Below are 5,267 nucleotides of genomic sequence, written 5' to 3'. Positions count from 1 at the left end.
ACACGAGGCAGCTCTTCAACAGGGAATGSAGGGGGCTACTAACAGCATCTCCCTGTCCCCCCGGGCAATAAGCATGGATCTGAGCACAGCAGAATASAAGTTCTCTCTAAAAACTTCATTTTGCCTTCAATGGAAAAAGATTACAATACAAAGTCACGAGGGTCCTTCCGATACGGAGCCAGGAAGGTAATCGGGATTATTTCTGTTGATGCCAGTTCGGCACTAGGGAACGTGAGGATGACGATGATAGACATTCTCATAGTAGTTGGTGAAGAATCCCCACAAGTATTAGAGTACTGAGACCACAAATCACCCAATACAGATTTCACTCAAYCTACAAACAAACCTACAAGGCATGCATCGCCTTTTCTCATCTAATAGTATTTATAATCTCTTCCCCCCCCCCAAAGGGTTAATTTAGCTTTTCTCCCCTCTTCTTATACAGAAGCAAAAAACCTGAGTGCCTGTTTAATGACGCACTTGGATGTTCTCAGCCATGGGATGCATCACTGAGTAACCTTGCTCTTGAATCAATTAAACCAAACAGTTGGGTTTTGGAGCAGGTATTTTTAAACTTAGTGGTATTAAATATTAAGTTCCTCTCATTAAATTATTAGGCATAGTTTAAATATTGATAGATTAACTTCAGCCTTCATTGTCTGCTTGTCGAAGGCACTGTGAAGCCAATAAAGATGTAACRAACAGATCTCTGACCCACAGGCCAGTACAAACATTGACCCAATTGTTTTAAAACTCAGATTCAAAAGGGACACAAAGAACTCCCAAATAACACAGCCAAAGCCCCAGCAGCTGSAAAAAGGCCACATCATCCTTCCCTTGGGCGAGGGCAATGGGAGCGTTTGCAGTTTACAAACGTGCTGGAGCAGAGCCTAATCCTGCAGGGACCCCCGTCCCGGAGGCTCCGCTGGGACACAGATGCGGAGCCRGCCCCTTGGTCATGAGGTGCTCCTTGCCTTTATCCAGGCAGCCCAGGGATGGTGGGATCCTTTGGAAAGAGCCTGCTGTGGTGCAGCAGCCCCTCGCCCCACGCAGGGAGCACAGGCCACAAACGCCCTTCGCGACGTTGCCCTCCCTGAGCGAGGAAATACCACCTTAGAGGGGTTCCTCGGCACGGATTTCCTTTGGACAAGCAGGATCGCCGTCTGTTTACGGAGGCGTTTCTCTGGAAGACGGCTGGGAAGCCGCTGAGCGCGCCCGGGACCGGCTCCCCGTGCGGCTGCAGGACACGCGTGGTTGGAGCTGCCCGCTCCGCACGGGAGCGAGGACCCGGGGCGCAGCCTCGCTACCTGCGGCGCCGGCCGCGTCAGGGCCCTTGCCCGGCTTCCCGCTTCTGAAAACAAGTCAACCAGTACGCGCCAGGGAGATGGAGAGGCAGGCACATCGTACTGCCCCCTTGCATCTCCRAAACCTTGAATACCTCCACCTTGTAAAAGCAGTTGTTTCATTCACTGTGAGGGTGACAGCGCCCTGGACCAGGCTGCCCAGGGAGGCTGTGGAGTCTCCTTCTCTGGAGACCTTCCCAACCCACCTGGATGCCGCCYTGTGCTCTGGGTGTCCCTGCTGGAGCAGGGGGTTGGACTAGATGATCTCTAGAGGTCCCTTCCAACCTCARCCCCCCTGAGATTCCTTTCACTCCTCTTCGGCAGCACCAGAGCTGAGCCCACGGCCACCGGCCTTGCCCATTAGGCTGAACAGCAGAGCCTCCAGCTGAAGGATACAGGAACCAGCAGGCAGAGAGCGGCCACCAACACACATCTCCCCTCCTAATTTGCCCGTGCGGACATTGATGTATTTACGGGCAGAAATCCCATTCCCTTTCGGGCTTTGTTTTGCTAGGCTAAGCGCACGGAGCACTTCCCACCCCTTCTCGTCTCCCAGGAAATGCTTCTGGTACTGCTCATTAYTCCCACAGAGCCGCTCTTCACCTGGATGAGTTTCCATTTATCTTTCCTGAACACTGATGACTCCAATGAGAACAAATGAAAGCAATGGCAATCTAGTGAAAAAACAGCAGAGATGGAGATGTTTTATCCAACTCATTAAAATACTACAGTGCAATGAATAYTGTCTGGTTTTGCTACAGCTAAGAAACGTTACTGAAACAGTAAGATATGTAACAGATGCTAGTGGGTCAYATTAATTAATTTTTCATTTTTAAACCCGTATAGAGAATCATTCAAGTAGTAACATGAAATCAGCCAGCTCTCCACATACAGATAAAGCAAATATGCCATAGCYTCCATCAACAGGAGAATTTCATAATAAAAAAAATACATTTAAAAAAAGTCAGGGARCTCTCCTGCCATCTGTTTAAAACAAAGGCTTTAAATTTCCTTGATATTATCACAATACTCCACATATAACTTAATTCAGGAGGATTGCCTTTACAGATGACAGCAAAATATACTTAAATATGCAAAACTAAAGTCAAATGGCAGAATATCAAATTGTTCTTTTTAAATTGTAAGATCTGGGTTTAAGTGAACCTGCTTTCAATGCAAATGTGACCACATTACAAYAGGCAGTGGAGGCAAACATCGCATGAATAAAGCGTCAAGGAGAAAGGATACACGATGGGAAGAACCTGCAGATAATTTCATGCTGCTCCACTCCTCGCTCCCCTGATGGAGTCACGGAAGGAGAAGCACGGCCAAGCCCTTTCCAAGCCCTTTCCAACACAGCCCTTGCCAGTGTCCAAAAGCCATCGTGCCAGACCTGGCCACAGGGCAGGACGTGTCTGAGCCAGCCCAAGTGCGGTTAAACCATCAAGTCACACTGAAAGACATGAGCGAGGKGCACGGATCCCTTCTGATACCTGCTTAGCACTGAGCAAGCCTTCAGCAGCTAACTTGGTTTGTCTTGCCCGTAAGTTGTCCAAGCAGACTGGCAAACACAYCGCGAGACACCAACCACCACTTGTTCTCTTCTTCCCATCCATTCCATTCRCTTTTCCACATCCATATGGGAAGATCATGCAAGAAAACATGCCTGACTAGCAGTGCTTGCAGGCAGCCTTCTCCAAAGAACCGCTACATTACAGAGTTCATTCTGTTCGTGCTTAGAAAATAAGAGGCCCACAATACAACAAAGGCAAGTGGCTTCAAAAATAACCAGCTAAAGAGGAAAACTATTGCAACGAGGCTGCATTGTCCTGATACTTCTTTAAGTAGCTCCCCTGCCATCAAAGGATCACTGTTTACACAAAGAGAAGGAAATGAAGAGTTTCCTATATATATTTTTAATATGTCAGTAACTTCACAATAAACATGAATCCAAACATTCTCTGCAACAGCACAAAGTGGCATTTCCTTCCTGTTCCTTGAACTACCAGCACCCCAATAGAAATGTTTTGGTTGCTTTACACAACCCCTAGGATGGGGCTTGGAAACCAGCTTTACTTAGCTGTTCTGAATTATTAACGAGACAAATATCTTCTTTTGTTGCCCTTTGCAGAAGCTTGATTTGCAAGTTTAAAAATCAAACTGACACTTAGGTCTGTTGCACAAATACCCAACATTTTTTTAAATACTCTGGGCTTTATAAATACATTTTTTCATGAATATGGAAACAACAATTCTATAAATAGCTATTCTTCACAGAACTGCTTCAAGACATTGYTTTTACAGACAACAGTAGGAAACCAAAGGAGGTCTTGGTGCCAAACAGATGACAAGTGAAAGAACTCCCCAATCAACTCTGTTTTTCCATTTATTATTCAATAGTTCTCCACTATTTTTCAGCTTATTCAATCAGTTCAGGCATAGGGAGAAATACAACAGTGCATCATGTTCTGGTTTAGCTCTTTGGTTGGTGTAAATCAGTGATATGCTTCAATTTCTAATGGGATTTGAAGCTTTGCTTCTTTGAGCAGTCACTTAACAACTCTAGGCTGTCAACAGCCTCTTGAACACTCTATTAAGCAGCACCACCTTGTACAAGAAGAACCAAAATAAACCAGAATTTTTGCTGTTACTCCACAATAAGATTTCCAAATACACAAAATCAAAACTGACTAGTGACTGAAAACTAGTGTGATAGCAGACAGCCCAAAGAGTCTCCATGGTCAACGGGTGCTGCCTCCTCAGGCATTTTTTGCATTGTTTTCTGAATACAAAAATCAGTAGGAACTTATGAAAATGAGTTGTAGAACTGGTAAAATGAGCTCTATAGCCAGGACACTACAATTATGTATTCAGTCATTTTGGTATATGTTTCAACATAACAYTTAAGTTAGAACACTACCAAGTCCCGATAGTCTTCGGCAGGAAGGAGCACTTGTTTCATGAGAAATATTGGAAATTCATCTACAAGAGAAGGGGGGGGAAAGGGGGGGAACATTTAGTCCCTAGTTTTGAAATGCAGTATTTCAGTCTCACAGGAAACATTAGCAAATGTATTGACATGGAACAGACCGCATCCCATTGCTCTGGACACTGCTCTTTCTCCACCCTAGGGAAACTCCACAGTGCCCAAGAGCTGCAAACACAACAGCACTGGAGTCAAGGGGTAACACTGATGGGAGATTGGAGCAATTCAGTGATAAATCAGGCCGGGAGCTTTCCCAATAGCTCCTGAGCCATAGGAGTGATCTAAGCAYACAGGAATGTTTTTAAAAGAAAGTCAGTGTCCAACAAGGATTAGTAAGAGTTTAGGGGAAACTCCAGACTTGCTTCCCTTCTCTCCACGTTCTGTGCATCATGGATAAGCACGGACCTATTGGAGTTGGTCCCTAGGAGCAGAACAACTTAGTCGGATGCAATGATTTTGTCTGCAAAGCTAGAATTAACCAAGCCAAGCCTCCTCACTACCGCCCATCACAGCAACCAAAACAGAACCATTCACAACAGGAACCTCTTCTCTTACCTTATTTTGATCTGTCCAGTAGAAGAAAAATCCCTGTGGATCTGTCCGGAGAATGATTGGAGTCACAACAGTGGAGTCCTGGCAAAAGAAGGAAAATAAGAACATGTCAGCACACACAACAGGTAATTAGGTACTTGTTATCATGCCACTCATGTTAATGTGTCTTAAGATGACCCTTAAGATATTGCTAGCAATATGTCACTAAAATWATTTAGTACCACAGGCCTGATCTCCCTTTTCCCGACATAACACATTTCCATTAGTGAGATGACAGCACTGAACTCCAGGCTTGTCGACACATGGAGTTATTCCAGAGAAGCTGTAAGTAGCTGAAGTTAAACAGATGCAAGACACTGTCAAGCTAGAGTCCACATAGGAAAGTA

At 45.2% G+C, this 5,267-nt stretch overlaps 1 long non-coding RNA gene across 1 annotated transcript; it reads right to left on the bottom strand.

Moving 5' to 3' along the window:
• Nucleotides 1–3,716: 3,716 nt before the first annotated feature.
• LOC112958953 lies at nt 3,717–4,944 on the bottom strand. Its single transcript, XR_003251536.1, has 2 exons — nt 4,885–4,944; nt 3,717–4,325 (listed from the first exon to the last, which is right to left on the bottom strand). It is a non-coding gene; the product is annotated as an uncharacterized LOC112958953 (long non-coding RNA).
• Between the last annotated feature and the right edge of the window lie 323 nt (nt 4,945–5,267).

Source organism: Nothoprocta perdicaria, unplaced genomic scaffold (genome assembly GCF_003342845.1).
Source record: "Nothoprocta perdicaria isolate Ctin4 unplaced genomic scaffold, notPer1 scaffold_93, whole genome shotgun sequence".
In the NCBI taxonomy this organism is placed as follows: domain Eukaryota; kingdom Metazoa; phylum Chordata; class Aves; order Tinamiformes; family Tinamidae; genus Nothoprocta; species Nothoprocta perdicaria.
This window is presented reverse-complemented; position numbering and strand designations above follow the sequence as displayed.